This window comes from Acipenser ruthenus, chromosome 24 (genome assembly GCF_902713425.1).
Source record: "Acipenser ruthenus chromosome 24, fAciRut3.2 maternal haplotype, whole genome shotgun sequence".
NCBI lineage: Eukaryota > Metazoa > Chordata > Actinopteri > Acipenseriformes > Acipenseridae > Acipenser > Acipenser ruthenus.
Window position 1 is genome coordinate 26,260,516 of NC_081212.1, and position 18,512 is coordinate 26,279,027.

Genomic DNA, 18,512 nt, shown 5'->3' on the forward strand with positions numbered 1-18,512 from the left:
GAACGGTTCTATATAGGACACCTATAGGAAACCCTTTTTTAATTTTATTTACAACATAATTGTTAAAGCATGTAACTATATAACACAAGGTTATAACAGCAACAATTCCCATGAAAGTGAATACAATCTGATTCTGTTAATACGATTCCTGGTCTTATACTCTTACTTTCTGAATCCAGCAATCAAATTGATCCCAATCTCATTTGTGTAAAAGGAACAGCTGACTCTTTGAGCTAATATATATATATATATATATATATATATATATATATATATATATATATATATATATATATATATATATAACGTCATCATCCAGTCATGAAGCAGAACATCTGTAACTTAAATTATATTTTTTTAAAAAACAGTTATAATAAAAAGGTAGATTGTTCACTCGTTATTATTATTATTATTATTATTATTAGTATTATTATTATTATTATTATTATTATTATTATTATTTTTGATTGCACGTTTGAGAAGGAACCTGAATTAGTCTCGGTGCTGGACTATCCTGGTGATAAAGAGATGCCTAGTAAATCCTTTTATCACCTCAAGTAATCCCCATTAAACCCACACCCTGTGTAAGTAACCCTGGTTTATGGTTTAAGAGGCGATAAACGGATTGTGAAAGGGATTAGAAGCGCAAAGGTCACTGGCCGGGGTGTCCGCGTGTTCATCAGTCCCGTATCGTCAAACTCACCCTCAATTGATCGAGTTCTCGCTGCCAATATTAGTGACATTTCCCTTTAGTCAGATCATCAGTACGCGTCACCAGTCAATGAATCACTTGAGCACAGTTCCGTTTATAACGTGGGGTGCACTTACACATTCTTCCCAAAGACCAGGGGTAAAAAAAGACATGCGTCTTTATTAAAATGCATTGATAAAATAGCACAACTGAGGCAGCTGTTTCACTGCACCTGTATAAAAGTATGTGTGTGTTGTTTACTGACAGAGCTGGCTTCTATTATTGTCATCACAAATATAATCCATGCTGTTTGATTATCAGTAAATCAAGTTGCGCTCTATTAAAATGAATCTTCAATCATAGAGAATGCAGTCAAATGTTCCATTATTGAACAGATGCAACAGATTATAAACTCATTTTTAGTGTTGATATGCTTTACTCTGTAATGTTTTTTAGTTTTCTTTCATGAGATTGATGTTTAGTTCTGAAACGCGATGCAGCCTGAAAACCAGCTGGCACACTTTCACACATTGCCACACACAAACCTCATCAGAAATGCACAAAATGAGGAGTGAAGAGAAATCACACAGCCAGTGATATTATACATGAAGAACACATATACGATGGGAATTGTGAGGTTTATAGATCCCCTTCTTCCATTCTATAGTTTTCTTCTTTTATATTACATTCTACCTAGTATTTCTGCATGCTTGGAGTGCTCCGGGTGCTAATGCTATGCATGCATACTTCATACAATGTATTATTTTTGATGTATTTAACCTGGAGATCTACCTATTGACACGGAGGCCTCATTTACAAGGGGCTCCTGGAAAACAATAAAGAGACGATTAAAATGCATACAAAGACGATTGCAATGTACAAACAGCACAGTAAAAACACGTGTGGTTCCAACTTAATCAGCAGCATTTCAACGTTTCAAAGCTGGCAGCAGAACATTGAACGAATATAATTTTTCATAGAATATTTACACATGCATTCATTTTGTTCTGAACAATGTGTTTGTGCGTTAGGAAAGAGAGTTCTGTGTATGGGGTTAGGGGACATTGCACGGTTCTTCGTTTTTGTGCTGAACCCATTCTAGAACTCTGTGTTGTTGTTGGTGGTGTGGTTTTCTTAACTAAACAGTTTGAAAATAATAGTGTTCTGTATAGAACGCCTTGAACCAGCCTCTTCTACATATAGTTGACATTATTTCTGTAACATTGTAGTGCAACTTCCCGCTAGCAGGAAGGCGGTAAGGTACCACACCACGTGCTAGAATAGAGTTAGGCAGAAGAACAAAAACACTGGTCGGATTTCTTTGCACGCTTTTCCGTGCTGCTGAGTAATCGTCTATTGTAATAGTATTACACGTTTTATTTACCAAACATCTGCTCTGTTTTTGTTTTTTCTTCAGATTTGAAACTTCAAACGTTTCTGCTTCCATTCAGTAAGTCCCTCCTGTCTGCTGTGTATAGTCTGATCCGCTCAGCAGTCAGGGCAGCACTGCTGGCGACGTCTGATTCCGTGGCCTCGGTACAGGAGGGGGTGACACTGGCATTGACTCTTCACATGCAGTTCAATTTCAATTGTTCGTTGACACGGTGCTCAGACGTATCTTTGAACTGGTCCTCGTCGATCCCACCATCAAACACAACCGTTTCCATCTCAGTAACACCAAAAGTCCTGCTTGTGCAGAGAAACTGGTACCCTATCCGGAAAGGGAATTGGACAAAGTGTGTACAGCGTTTGTTGGATCACGGTATAATGTTTTGTGTCACACTCACACCTTTGAATAGATGTAGATGAACGTTTATTGCATTAGCTGTCCTTAATTTGAATCTTTGACACAGTTTTTAACATTTATTTTTCTGCCCAAACTGCCTGAACACAGATACTTTATGGGCTGTTAAACTCATATTATGAACGAACTAAAACTTTATTTTTTAAAAAAGCTCTCCTAGTATCTAACTATCCTTATAAAGCATATTTAAATAATACAAGCTTGTTGTTTTATTAACACAATTGCTATGCAAAGAATATTACCAATGTAAACAATATTGGAAATACATATTTCCATTTGCATAATACATATATGGGTATAATAATAATAATAATAATAATAATAATAATAATAATAATAATAATAATAATAATAATAATATTATTATTATTATTATTATTATTATTATTATTATTATTATTATTATTATTATTAACAATTCTGAGGTTTCTTTTACTGTACACATAATATGAAAATGTTTTATGCATGAGAGAACTACAATTCTGTCAAATTTCTAGAGTAAGACATGAAAGTTTGGATGACTTGATTTTGTTAATTAGTTCTGAAGGTGCTAGAGATTCTTCAGAAGAAAGCAAGCCTTTTGCTGATTTGAACGTGCTTGCATGTTTGTGTGTGATTAGGAGTCTGCTTGGGACCCCCTTCAGAGCCCGTGTGATTGACCGAAGGGGTCAGCAGCTATGTGCTGTAAACCATGATGTGACAAACACCCTCCTCCCCATAACAGTATTTCTTGGATTATTCATGAACCCCAAATAATTTTATAAAAAAACATTAGTCATATTACAAAACGAACAACATAGCTTGATATAGTTTTTATTTATTTATTTATTTTTAATATTGAAAACGAACATATACTTGCGTAGAAAAAGTGTACACAGCTGTTTATAAACCCTTTATCAAGGCAAAACATCATTTCATATTTTCAAATAATGTCTACAGAGAGAGTACAAAGAATTCAAAAACAGCAAACAGCTCTCTGTCCAAGGATAATCCGGATCAAATACTTAATAAAGTAATCGATCAACTGATAAGTCTCTATATTAATAATGAGCTGGAACGTTTCAGCTAATTAATATCAGTTTTTTCAATTACTTTATAATATAAATATGCATTAAATACAAAACAAAGTCTGATACATGTTTTCACAGTAGCATGTTTCAGTACGATAGTGAGGTCCCATTATGGCTGGCCTTGGATTAAAATGGATTATTATACAACGGCAAGGACCGTCCTATTTATTTCAATATACTATATGATGTCATAGCCGTGACGATATCTCGGAGCATCGCCAGGGTTCTCTTTAAAAGTAGTTTTGTCTTTGAAATTGACCCATAGCCAGAAGCATGGCGATATCCCACAACGAAACACACCCTGTCATGCTCATAGACCAGGCCACACATGAACATGCAATGTATGGTGTTTATTTGCAGCAGTTTTAAGGCACGATGCTGGCATGCTCTAACTCATCTCCACAAGTGGTTTTCAGCAGCCCCAGGCCTGTGTTTGCTCACGATCATGTCATCCTGCTAAAAGAAGCCCTTGATTTCTTCTGTAAGCACTGCACTCATTAAGACGCTGCTTCCCATGCGACTCCAGCGTGTCCCCGCACACAAGACTCAATATGTTTCACTTTGTCTCCACGGGAATAATTGTCTAACACGATTACTGCATGACCTAATCACGTGTTCCAGGATATGTATTTGTAAACATATTTTATTTTATTTTACTGATTTCTGTTGCTTATTTCAAAACAGTCTGTATTTATTCATAAAAGCACATATAGAATACAGCCAAAAGCACAATATATATATATATATATATATATATATATATATATATATATATATATATATATATATATATATATATATATATACTGTATATATGTTTTTTTAAGGTGTTCAGCATTATATATAATGGATCGTGGATGTGGTAAGAACTTCAATCACACAGTTGTGGATATCACAATAAACACACAAGGGGACATGCTTGGATAGTGACATCACAATGATATCCAATTGTAATATTTTTTAATTAAATAAAAAAGAAACAGGTAATTGTATTCTGCAATTTGAATGCCAATTCCATCAACTTTTGTATTTCTAATATAAACAATGCTTGCTTTTAAATGGAGTCTCAGGTACATCAACTGACTGTTAATTTTCTTCCTTTGCTTTGACAAGGTTATATGAACTCCACCACTGTGGCACAAAGCAATTTCCCTGCTCGCAGCTCTTTGAAGGGAGCCTGCGAACATGCTGCTCTGTGATCAGATTGATTAGCGTCACATTGACTAGACTGAGCTGAACTGCATTCTAGAAATAGCACAGGTGGGCGCCCACATATATGATATCTTGAACTGTTTAAAAGACATTGATTCCTCAATCACAGAAACATATGAATGTGTTGTTCTTGATTTCTATTACAGGTACTCTGAACCCACACACTCACACACAAGCACGCTGGCACACATGCTGGTATTAGGTCTACCAAATCCATCTCGGTTTCTTTCCTTGCCTCACCCAGCTCTCGTCAGAATTTTAAAGTGACTGAGTGGTTTCCTTTTTTCTATCTCCTGATGAGCAAACTCCCTACTGAAATACATCGGTAGCTGCTAAATATAGGAGTGTGACGCATTTGTGAAGTGCCAGGCTGTGTGGAGTGGAGGGCCTGTGTCACAGTCTCCGTGCTGGAGGGGGCTGGCATGCTGGCAGGGTGGAAGGTTTGTTATTTGGGAGTCTGCTGTCGCTGCTTGGGTGGAGGAGCTGGGAAATCACGATAAGCGCCCTGTAACACCTTCTAGATGAGTGGGACAAGTGTGCCTTTAATTCAGGCATGCTTAGACACACTCTATGAGAAGTGGAAAGTGCCATTCACTTTCACTGTGATTCTAAATCCTGCGCTAAGCAACGTCACAAAGACTCCCATTCACAGCACAGCACAGCCTGCCTCTTAACGACCGGTTCTGTTATCACACTCAGAGTGGCAGCAGCACGTTACTGACTGTTTATTCAAATGCACTTGAGAGCTATAACTATAGGATGCTTCAAGTGTACTAGGAGACAAACATCTCACTCGTGATATGAAAACCATGATATTTATCATCTTGTACCAATGTTGCGCTCTCCTTGTATACTTGATCCCCCCTCTAGTTATCACTTCATTGGAGCCACACTTCAGGCAAGTATATATTGGGGCTTCTTCTCCAATGAGGGAACCCCAGCCATGCCACAGGGGTACAATCCATAAAGCTGATCCGCAAATGTGCCTTCTTACCTCCTAATGAAAATTGGCTTTGCACTTTGTAATCTAACGGTTATGTAAATGGTGAATCTAGTTTTAAACATTCAGATCACAAAAAATGCTGAAACATACAGTACTCCTGTTATATGGATAATCCTAAATGATCTGAATATCTGCTGTATTTATATCAATGATCTGTAATAGGATAAATACATTATTCAACTGTTTCCTCAAGAAGGTGAATTCAAATAGGGATACAATCAGTTATTGTGGAATCACGTGCGGGCTGAGAGTCATTAAAACTGCAAGTCTCTTATTTTCAGTTTGCATCTCTTCAAATCTTCTGTGTGATGTTCCGTGTTCATCCCCGATGCAGTGAAGGCTCATCCCCTGTACAGCAGTGAGTTCACAAGTCAACCCAGGCTCTTCCTTTGCAAAAAGAAAATCCACAATCAGCAGGCTTGCTCAAGTCCCGTGTCCTACAGAGTGATCCAGTCTCTTTCCAGGCTGTCTTGGAACAAAGCAGCGGGCATGGCTTCTTAACGGATTGATGCTTGTACAGCTGGCAATGTGAATCTGCAGGAGACACAAAAGACAAAACAGCAGGTTGATATGTGATGAGCCTGACAGTTTGATAAAGATTATACTGCATCTCAAGGTCTCACACAGTATATATCCCCATTACCAGTTCATCTGCAGTATCGCTTCATCACAGACGGAGACACTGCAATGCTAGCTGGAACCATGTGGAATTCCTTAATTGCATTATGGTTTGCTTTGCCTGGTGGCAACAAGGTATTAGACTCGCTGCACAATTACTAGTCTCCCTACATAGTTAGCCAGCCATGGCGTGTTACTGGCATTGCGTTCCCCCCGGTGCTCTTCACAAATCTTTAAATGTGCTGCTCCTAACGTGCGGCGCTGTCCTCTAATGAAATCATCAAGGTAGCTCTTCCTCCTCACAAACGAATCACCCCGCAGGTATAGCAGAGACAAGAGCTCTCTCTCTCTCTCTCTCTCTCTCTCTCTCTCTAAGGTGGGACTTATTTAGTCAGTAAAACCACATAGTGTTAATTAGAACCTTTCAAAGTTCCAGTGGTTTAATTAGTAGGCCTAGACAGAACAACGCTGGTCTTGATTCACATCCCTGCCCCCCAGTTCAGCCTCTCTCTTTCTCTCTTTAAATCCCCTGGTCACCGTGACTCTAAGAGACGGCTCTGGAATCTAAGTGTGTGAGAGCAGGTCTGAGAGGCTGATCTGTGTGGCCGCACTGCCTCTGTGAAGACACAGCTCTCTGGATTAACCCTGCCCTCACCCCCGTATTCAAACTGTAGATGAGTGCATGTACTTTTGTACTAGATGTACTTTTCCATTCCACTATTTTTGATAACTTCTAAACTTTCAAATCAGATATCGAGCTGTCAAGATAAGCTCAAGGGATTGTGTGCACAATATGTGTTGCAATTAGCAGAAGGCAAGCCAGCATTCAGACTAATACAGTATATATAAGCACACAAAGCGACGGTGCTTTGATTGAAACTGTGTCGCATATTTTGAGTACTGGAAAATACAGTGAATAAAAAACCCTTTTTTGTGTCTCCCAAATCTGTTCATTATCATTATCCTTTCTTGTTGAGTAAGGTTTATCTACAGATTTGATTTCGGGACAGTAAAATAACAGACGGGTAACCGGTAGGGGTCTGTGTTCGAATGCTCTAGAGGGATCCCGACACAGCTTGGGATTCCCAACGAGACAGAGCAGAGAAATAAAAGGTTATTGTTCAAACAAGGAGAGGTCTACTGATCCCCCTCACTAGCGCATCACTATTAATACCCCCCAAAAAAGAAAAATAAATACAGAATCGCAAATTCAGATTTAGAGGAATTAGACACAAGGATCTTAAAAAAAAAAAGACCACCCTTTTATTCTCTTCAGCTTTTTAACAACAGCCTCTCCATCAAAGCGGAGCCCATCAATGTCTGATGACTTTGCAAGCCTGTCCATCAGCCTTAACTAAACACAGACTGGCTGGGGACTGGGCCCATTGCCTTCTATAGCAGGAGAAGCAGAATAAAATAATAATAAGGGCAATTTAATGAGCGCTAGGGATAGACACCCCCCCCCCCCCTCCCCCTTCATTCCACCCCAAAGCCTTGTGGAAAATCCTCCACTAATTTGTAACACACCTCACGCCTTCTTAAGATGTGAAACACCTCGACCATCTGCTCCCCTTGAATCCAGATAGCTTTAGTGAGATTTCCAAAATGGCACAACGAGTGTTGCTGCAGGCACAGCGGATACAGCCCACTGTACAATGGCTAGCATGAGGGACCGGGGCAGAGAGACTGCTGCTCCAAGGTGCTAGATGATAAGAAAACCAACTGCTTCGACATTACTGCACCTGAATATGCCTTTAAATGCTTTGAAGTTCCTTAGCCAAGTCTGTCACACTATGAGAATTATCCAAACACAATATGAGAATAGTACACTCAACAATAACACTGATTCACAGTTTTCAACTTCTACATCTTAACAGCAAATAAAAAGAAATAATAATAATAAAATGATGATGATGATGATGATGATGATTATTATTATTATTATTATTATTATTATTATTATTATTATTATTATTATTATTATTATTATTATTATTATTATTTCATTGTATTTATTTATGTATGTATTATTCCTATAGTAAAACACACACATACACAGATAACTGATGCCTGAAGCTTGACTGCACACAACATTCTGCCTGTCTATGAAAAGAAAAAAACTTCTGTGAATCGCAAACATGCCCTCTGCACACAGTGATTAGGGTCTCTTTTTTTGCTACTTTTACAGCAAATAAAGATCTCTTTCTCCCCCAGTTTGGTATTCATTTACTGAAGACGTTTCCATGCACCATTGCCCATTTCACAGAACCATAGAGGGAAAAGTTTTTGGACAATTTAATCCCTCCAGGGGACTTTGAACCCTGTTTCCCAGCTCCCCTCCCCTCTTTCTCCTGTCCCCCTCCCTCTCTCGCTCTCTCTCCATGATGCGCTGCATGATTTATTTCTTCTTTTTATCTACTCTGATATCTTTCTCCCCCCCTCAGCCCATCAGACAGCATGCGGCTTATGCAAATCATTCGCCTTTTATTCTCAATCACTGTCCCAGACCTCAAACTTGAATGAGACCTCAAGAAGAACACAGGCACCAGAACCCCCTCCACACACACACACCCCTCGGCTAAACTCTTTAGCACAATTACACCGCATTCACTCCTTATCAAGCCAGGCAAACCACACTGCGTTAGAAACCACAAGCATTATAAAGGCTGTCTGGAGTCCAAAACACAGAGAAATAAATTCTAGAAAGATAAAAAATATATATAGGAACTGTGAAATAATGGACTTTAATACACTTGTATCTAACTCACTGAAAAAAAGGAAAGAAACCTACAATTCAGCTTTTTCTTTCTATTCTCTTTAAAGTTCATGTATTATTCTGCTGTAAGCTGTCAAGCGGGGAAAAAAGACAAAACAAAATTAAAATGTGCGTAAGGAGTGAGGCAGACAGAGTAGACTAAGTGAGTGAGCCGGTCCGAGTCTGAAAGGACCCTGTCAGACACATTGTTCTTCCCTGAAAGTGTGCTTTCTGTACTTGTGGGAGGGGGAGGGGAGGGGGGTCTGTTTGCTAAAGTCACAGTGAATGTATCGGGGAGAGGGGTGAGGCTGCGACTGGCTGATGAATATAAAGCACTCCCTGAGAGCTGACATTCCCAGGCTCCTGAGCAGTGTGCTGCGTGCCTGTGCCCAGCTGCATGGGGAAACGGGCCTGCTCTTCTCAGAGACTGTGACAGGCCGGCCCTTTCACCAGCACATTGCTGAGCCTCCCCTCTCCCCTCTCCCCTCTCCCCAAGCAACGGGATCGAGCAGGGGGGCGAGAGTGGGGATACTGTACACAAATAGAAAATAACAGACAGGAGAGGAGACTTGAACCAGGCAGAGATCCATAGTCATCTGAGAGGAGCCACAGGCTGAAAGCACATGGCGAGTTTACTCAGTGAGTTAGGTAGCAAGGCAGACAGCTATAGGGACATATACAAGGAAAACGCATGCTATTTAGATTCACATTGATATACTGACCACACTACTCCAAACACAAGCCACTATGTAGTCACAGCCTATTTAATTAAGTGGGCAAGTCTGAAAGTGATACTGCATTCTGAGCTCATCAAAGCTGACCACAGACTCAACCACAAGACACTAACCAGCTCTGGCCCAGCTTTTAGCAATTCAGTCAAACAAATCACTTCCACCAAGACCCATAAATACTGACACAACAACAGAAGCATTTGTAGCGAATGATTTTTTTTCCATTCACCCGCTGTTTAATAATGATGATTTGAAATCATTATTATGAATAATTTCCCATTTCGATAAACGGAACGAGACATCACAAAAAGAATATGTCAAAGCTGCACAGCAAAAATAATAAATAAATAAATAAATAAATAAATAAATAAATAAATAAATAACATTAACATGTACTGTGAAGCTACACTGTGATAATAAGCGCTCCGTTTAAAGATGCTGTGCTGCCCAGGAGAGCTGATCTCACCGGCACTCTGAGCCAGAACCAGGGCTGTGACCGGGAATTCCGATTCCCGGCTTTTCAGGCCCGCTCGTCCGGCAAAAAGCGAAATGGAAGCTCCCCTGTCGTCGTTACAAAGATGAGAACAACCCTTCTCAGCATAATCGCGTTTATCCCCCAGATTAAGAAGAGATTGGCAGCTGAGGTATTCACATGGGGAAGGGAGGGGTCTGAACAAGAGAAATACAATCTTCTTTAAACAAACCCAAGAAAAGCTGTTCTTCATTAACTCACAACTCTGCTGCTGGTAAAAAGTGCAGTTCACTCGAGCATAGACCTAATGGGACTGGGAATTATAATGCTTACTGGAGTCTTCTTTGTTTGAAATATGCAATTTACCCTTATGTGCATATTTTAAAAACAAAACCAAGTTGTGTTAATCATTCTCCTGGCCTGCATCCAACGTCATTACATGCGGCTTTTACTCGCAATACCCGAGGAGAACACGTTTACAGTAATATGTATTCCCTCAAACACAAAACCGAGATTCGAATTGTTGTTTAATCACACGCACATCCCAAACTAAATGAACAGCCTGCAAGAGATTTGCCACCTGAATTAATTAAAGTTGCATATCTTGAAGATAGTAGTCAACAGCCGTTTATCTACACCGATGTATGTATGCAGTACATTTACTTTTAATGCAGAGTTCCTATAACTGCAGATAAATGAAATGTATTCTAATATATAGAAAACAATTGATTACAGGGTGTGCATTATGTATGGTGCTGTATAAGGCCACTGAGGTGATCTGGGGGAGATTTTCTATAAAGAATTCCAAAATGGAAGTCTAGTGCCATTTGTTATTATTTTGTAATATATTATTGCAGTTTGTCTGTGTATTTTTTTAAAAACACCTTTTTTATGTAGTAGAGACTAGAGATCAATAGCGGTTCCATTTGTGTAGAGATCGTGATGTTAATGTGAATTACAAAGCAGATATCTTCATGTTGTAGCCTATTGTTTGGTGCTTTAACCTGGCAAACTTCAATTCAAAGGTGAAGGGGTTTCCACAGCAGCATTCCAAAGTGGAACAGACAGAACCTCCCAGTATCTGTATCTGCTTTATGCAAGCGCCACTTTCTTTTTGCAATGAGATATAATATATATAATATATATATCTCACATTTACTCCTAGGTTAAAGAAGAGGGTGACTTGTACCATATTCTTATTGATCAAGACTGAGGTGGGTCTAGTAACTTTACAGAGTATACTGTCATATAGATGGATGGCTACCAGCAGTTTGTACCACAATACAGTGTGCTGGCTGTGTCAGTGCTTTCGTTCTCCTCATAGACACCCATGTCTGGAAATGGTCTGTCTATATATAGATAGATGTATCATATCCACATTTGTTTATTGCAGTTGTTTTTTCATACACATTTCTGGTGTTTGAATCCAATTGGATACGATGCACCTTGGATAGAGCGTTATATTCTGTTTCTAAAATGACAGGAGCATATGTAAATGATGGGTCCCTCTATTCTAACAAAGGCCTTAGGCACTGCACTGATGCTGGTGGGAAGAGGAGCTGACTGCCAGTTTCCAGGTTTGACTCCTTATTTAATGACAATGTGCGCTACCGACCAATCGGCTCCTTTGTTTTTCCCTTCCTGCAGTCTCAGCCTTCCCTTGCCTCGCCTCTGGTTTGCCCACGTCAGCTTACACAACAACAGTGTGTCTGTCTGTCTGTCTATCTGCCTGCCTGTGTGGAAATCCCGGTATCTGTATGCATGTGTGTGTATAGGATTTTCTACAAACCTTCACAGAATTTCTTCACATCTTTTGCTGATAAAATGCCTTGTCAGCGATACATATGATAGCAAGGAAGGTGGAGGCAGAACCAGCGTGTGTGCGTGTGTGTGTGTGCATCTGTGTGTGTGCACTTGTGTTACCAGACATAGCAAAGCTACCCAGATTCCAGACTCCTGTTCACCACTGTGCTATTACCATGCTGGACACAGTGCCTGCCACATGGCAACGCAGACAGACCCAGACAGTAAACCCCCTTTCAATCCCCCACCACACAGACACACGCGCGCACACACACACATACCCTATGAATAAATTAGCATCCCAGCTCTGTACTGTAGGCACATGAATACATTAACGATCACTTTGCCTCCTCTCCAAAACGCGGTGGTGAAAACAAGGGCGTTTCTATTTTAAACATGGCGTCTGCTCTTTGTAAATGTCACCTGCCTCTCTCTCTCTTTCGCTCTCGCTTCCTCTCTCTCACACACACACACTCTCCATTCCTGTACTTTCTCTTTTGTTTCGTTATGATACTGTCGTCTGCCCTCCGTTTAAACTCTCCCTCTCTCCATGTCTCCCCGTCTCTCTCTCTCTCCCTCTGTCTCCCCGTCTCTCTCTCTCTCTCTTGCTGTCCTATTTTCAAGGGGTAATATATTGTAATGGTAGTTTAATTAATTGCCAGCCCCACCGTTGTGCCAGAGCAGAATGAAAAACGCGCTCTACAACCTACTTGCCTGCCTGGGTTGTTCACTCTTTTATTTATCTGATTCGCAGTGCGAGTGTGAGTGAGTGTCGCAGACCTGTAGGGAAGTGACACTCTCTCACACTCACACTATGACTGTGTGTATCTGTCAACTCATCTGTTTTGGCAGGTCCAGTAATGACCTGTAAAGGTACCAGCCGGCTTACCCAAAGCTGATTCCATCATTACTACCAAGACTGCCTGTCCCACTCAGGACTCGTTTGCAGTATTTATGTAGATGCCGCCATATAACTGTTGTTAATGAGAGTAAGTAAGTAATCTACGGCTTTGAAAATAACCTGTTTCCATAGGATGATAAATTATGAGATCTCTTTCAGCCATTCAAAATGTCTAGGTCCTGAAGATTCTAGTATATCGAATTTTGCTGTGCATGGAAAACAACTGACCAAAAATTTTTTTTTTTTTTGATAACTAGTTAATATGTACTGTTGTCTTCTATGCTATAAAATCATCTGTGCATATTAACTTATAACTGACAGGTGTACAGATGAACGCTACCAGTTTCTAAGTTTTCAAGAATAAACCAGCATAGTCCTGTTGTGTTTACGTTGTTCCCCATTTCAAAGAATGCTAAAACAAATAAGCAAATACATATGGGCTTGTACGTATGTAATGTAAATAAAAGTTAAAAAGATATATCTACCAGACAATACTCAGAGGCATGTTAACATTAATCTCTACCTCCTCAGACATGCATGAAGAAGACAGCAAACTAATTGACATGGACACAGGGACACATACAGTACACACACACACACACACACACAGAAAAACAAAGAGGTCCCTTGTCCCGAAGACACTTTCATGGTTTTGACGTTAATTTAGGCATCTGGCCATGTCTGGTCTGGGACGTTTTTTCCCACCAAGACCAACCCCCCCCCCCCCCTCCTTTCAGCAGCAGCACCCCAGACAATGCTGAGAAAGGGGTTGCAGACCCTTGTCAAGTGCCCCCCTCACAATGCAGCCATTGTGGGAGGGAGAATGGGGAGCTGAATAATAATGTGAACACTATCAACTGTTTACTAACACAGGGGCTACAGCTGCACGCTTCACTCTCAAAGTGGCAGCTTGCATTTTGCTTTCTTATTTTTTTTTTGTGTGTTTCTCATTGCTGTTGAATGCCGGGGGCAAAAAACAACATTTACTCAAGGCCAGAGTGTGTTTGAATCTGTGTGTGTGTGTGTGAGAATGTGTCTGTGTGAGGACATGGAATGAGAAGCAACCATACCCAGTGGTTAAAATAGCCTAGTCTCAGTGACATTGAAAAACCACAAATGAATTTACTTAGATCTGGTATCAGCGGTAAACATAAACCCCCTATACTATGTACAAGACTGTTCCATCCCGTTGTCATAGCAATGCATTGTATTGTACAATCGGACACAGTTGACCTGCAGAGAATGACCTAAAACTGACATTCCTAAAGCAAATGAGTCAATAATGCATTAGTATCGAATTAAGACCCCAAACCTATATATTTATAATACTGAAAGCATGGGAAGGTTACACCTACCATTATAAATCTGAAGAACCTGAAAATGAAAGGCAGTGTGCTGTGAGGCTAACAGTTCCATCAAGGGGGTGGTCAGAGCTGCGTCATGTGCTTTCACTGCATCACCAGTACAGCACACAGTCGAGTATGTGGAAGTCTATTTACCGGATTCTAATAGAACATATTTTTGATGGACGTTGATTTGGTTTTGCACTACAACGGTTCATACCTGGCAGTGGTGTTGTTTTAAAGCTGACAAGTCTGGGCGCTTTTCAGTCCTGCAATGCACCCTTATTACTTTCAGGGTGTGGGTCAATTATTCAGCATTCGGCAATCCAGACGCAGTGCTGTGCTCAGATGCAGGATTACAGTATAGCGCCTTGTAGCCCTGCATCGCACTGTAGATCGGTCAGACTCACTACTGTATGAAGTGGCGTCATGGCACTAGTGGTGTTGTAATACATTTGGGTGCTTATCAGTTTTTGTCAAATCAAAACTTAGCGGTCTCCTGTTCTAACCAGCCAGCAAGTCCCTACTGATTTTTTTTTTTTTTTTTTTAATTACTAGGGCACTGAATGCTGGATTAGCAGTATGCAGCTCTCAGAACAGGTCAGTCCAGTGTTCAGGGTCCAATGTTTCTTTCTTTTAGGGTATTGATAGCTGCATATCTTCATCATGCATTTCAGAGCTTCAGTAAATCTAATTTCTCTACAGCACTTTTTTAGAGATCTGTGCTATTCCTGGCTTGTCTTCACGCTCTCTCTGCCTCACATAATCCAGATTGGGACTCCTAGGAGGCCGTTACCAGATAATTAATATCTGTGCCACTGACTCGCTCATTTGTGAAGAGAAAATGTAAAAAGGTATTTTTTGCCGGATTTAAACAGTAGGTTTCTTTCCTACACAATTTAATAATGATACTTTATTCCTTCCTTCCTTCCAAAATAAGAACCTAATTAATAACTGAATGTTACGTTTTTTTTTTTCACATAGCGCCTAGACTGTAAAACTTAATTAACACGAATCTGAATGACAAAATAAATAAATAAATAAATAAATAAATAAATTCTAATTACCAACGCTTCCAACACAGCGAGTTGCAGACTGGTTAGTTATTAATCTGGTTGACTGAAATGAATGATAATCAAATATTAACTTTAAAAGAAAGATATACAACAACTGTTCTTTAAAATGCATTGTTCACGGTTGACAATAAACGTTATAATAATAATTGTTATTAGTAGCACTAGTAATATGTACAGTGTAACTCAAATATATTGTTCTATCTTCACGTGATAAAAAAAAACATCGGTTGAAATTTAGCGAGGCCTTATTAGTCAGTTGTGTTTCTAGGAGCTGCGCCTGCGCAGATCCCGTCCATATCCAGACTGACATCATCATTCCCTTTCTTACATTTGCTCGCCTGGATCTCGAGCATCGCGGAAACCACCCCCTTAACTACAGCAAGGCGTTCTAATTAAAGACACTGCTGAGCCTAAATGCTTAGGCAATTCTTAATATACTGTATATACTAAAATATGTAGCCTATTATTATTATTATTATTATTATTATTATTATTATTATTATTATTATTATTATTATTATTATTATTATTATTATTATTTGCAGATACATGGTAGTCAGGTATAAATGGTGCAGAAACGCGATTTACCTAAACCATGACTAAGATTCCTTACATCAGTCTTATTTACATGCTCTTCGATTCATTGAAGTTCATAGTTATTGTAGTTTTAATTCCCCTTCCTGCTGTAAACGGCACACTCCCCAAGCTTCCCTTACTACAAAAGGCAGTTATAATGCTGTTGCAATGCATCACATGTCTACATTTGTCGATGTTTTCCTTTCCCACTCCCCCAATAATTTTACAGTATCTTTTCAAGTTCATATTTCTAAAGATATTCGCCAGATAAAGAGCTCTTTGCTGTTTTATTTATTCTGTTGCTCGCTTGTGTTGGTATACTGTAATAAACAATGAAAAACATTGTGTTTTTTTCACACTATTCACACGTTAAAAGAACAACCACGCGTTGAACGGGAAATACTGAGATTGTGGAATAGGGAGTTCGTCTGGGTATCTGTGTAGCCATTTGCTGTATAGATCCCTTGTTATTTAGTTGAACATGTTTGTTTACATGTGGTCTTTCTTGTTTATTTTAAAACAGAAGTAATTAAGATTCCACGCGTGTTTGTGTATGCCACGGCCCACGTCTGTATACCGACACTAGGCATTTACAGACAGACAGATTGAAGAGGTCGGGTTGTGTGAGCGAGGTGAAGTAGGCAAGGTTCCCTGATGCCAACTCGCTGAGCAGCCGCTGCTGTCTCTTTAACTGTCGGCACTGCCCTCTCTGCTCGTTTCAATGCAATTATGTTAATGAGAACAGCTCGTCTGGGCTTTTTCATTAACAGCAGCAGTAGACTAAGCTTTATTGTCTCCAGTGTATATGCTCTTGTAATCTCTGTGAGAACCGGCACCAGCGTTTTTTTTTTGTTTGTTTGTTTTTTTAAAATACATTTTTTAAAATTCTGTTTTGGGGGGAAAACAAGAATCAAACAGCGCAAATGACTCTCCTGTATTGAATAAATCACTTAACAAGGTTTCCGTGTTCATTAAAAGGGGAAGTCCGTATTTAATATCGAATTCTGTTTCCTTCATGTTGTATTGGGCCATCGAAATCTAAATAGGCTGATATGGTTCTTCCTACTGTAAGTATGCGTTTGTTTTTAATTTGGCATATTTACAAAGAGCATGTGTAGAATCGAGCATTTCAGAGTTTCGCAAGATCTTAGTTGGGTGTTTGAATGATTGGCTGACTGTAAACCAAATAAAGGTTCGTTATTCCTCCCAGAACGAAATTGCATCAGAATTATTGCAGCGAAGCCCTGCTGTTAAATTCTGTGTGATGCAAATATAATTAACCACTGCATTCTATAAGCTTACCAGCACCGAACATAGGGGCTTTCTCAGTTTCCTTTCTCATTCTGCATCCATCATAACCATCTATCTGCACTTGCCTCTATCTAGTATACATTAACATTAAATAATGTTTGTCTTTTAATTAAACACAATTGCTAATAACTATTTGGACAATCAATTAACCATCATCTCCACTGTATCATTTTTTTTTTTAAATGTGGTCCACATATATTTTTTCCACACCTACTCCAATTGTCATCGTGGTTGGTTTCTATAGAAACGGCTGCAAACACTTTGCATTTAATCAACATACCTTTCACAGTGTCTAATTTGTGAGGATGTACATAGCAAGGGGCTGCCATTTATAACCCGCACTGCTGCAAGCCTGATTGAAACCATGGAGTGACCAAGCCGTGTTTAAGAGTAGATGGCAATAAACCTGCCTGTTTAAAATATGTCAGAATGCATTTAACAGGCAACAGTTATTTCTGTTTTTTAGGACTCAAAATGCATCCAGGAACCAAATGTATAACCTATATAATTAATAAACTGCTGTTAATTTAATGAATGTCTTCAAGTATAGTATAATCTGCATACAGAAATAGCTACGAATGTGCCCACAAACCTGTTCTGTTATTGTGCCAAGTGAACCACATATAGGTACATATATCATGCTTTTGTACATTGATGTCATTTACAGTATATATATATTTTTTTGGGGGGGGGGGGCTATTATAATATGTCATATTAGATTAAATATTAATGTTGTTCTTTCTCATTTTTTTGGTACTTTTTTTTACTTTTTTTTTTACAAAAGCTCTAAAGATAGACAGACAAAGGAATCGCATCAGTCTTCGTAGAAGTGGAACCCGTGCAGACGTGTTTTTTTGGGCACAAATTAAATCCAGTACATTCATAATTAGGGTTGAGGGTTTTGGCGAACATGCAAAGCAAAAAAAGGTTTTTGTCATCTTTTATGCTGAATACAACCGGTCGGTTAATATGCATTTTATTAATTACATTAACAGCATTCTTTCTGGCTGGTAGATAAATAGATGAATGGGTACTTTATATAGACAATATTTTTTCTATTTATTTGTGTCTGTAGGACTATATTAATGTGATTCTTCATGCCAAAAATACATATTACAATGAAACTGAAGTATTTTGAGTGCACTT

At 39.2% G+C, this 18,512-nt stretch overlaps 1 long non-coding RNA gene across 2 annotated transcripts in view; it reads right to left on the reverse strand.

The window, feature by feature from the left end:
- Positions 1-3,302: 3,302 nt before the first annotated feature.
- LOC117428139 (uncharacterized) overlaps positions 3,303-18,512 on the reverse strand; it is a 38,045-nt gene continuing 22,835 nt past the window's right edge. For both annotated transcript variants that reach the window (XR_004548272.3, XR_004548273.3), the window contains exon 5: positions 3,303-6,314. This is a non-coding gene — a long non-coding RNA (uncharacterized LOC117428139). The remainder of the gene's footprint in view (positions 6,315-18,512) is intronic.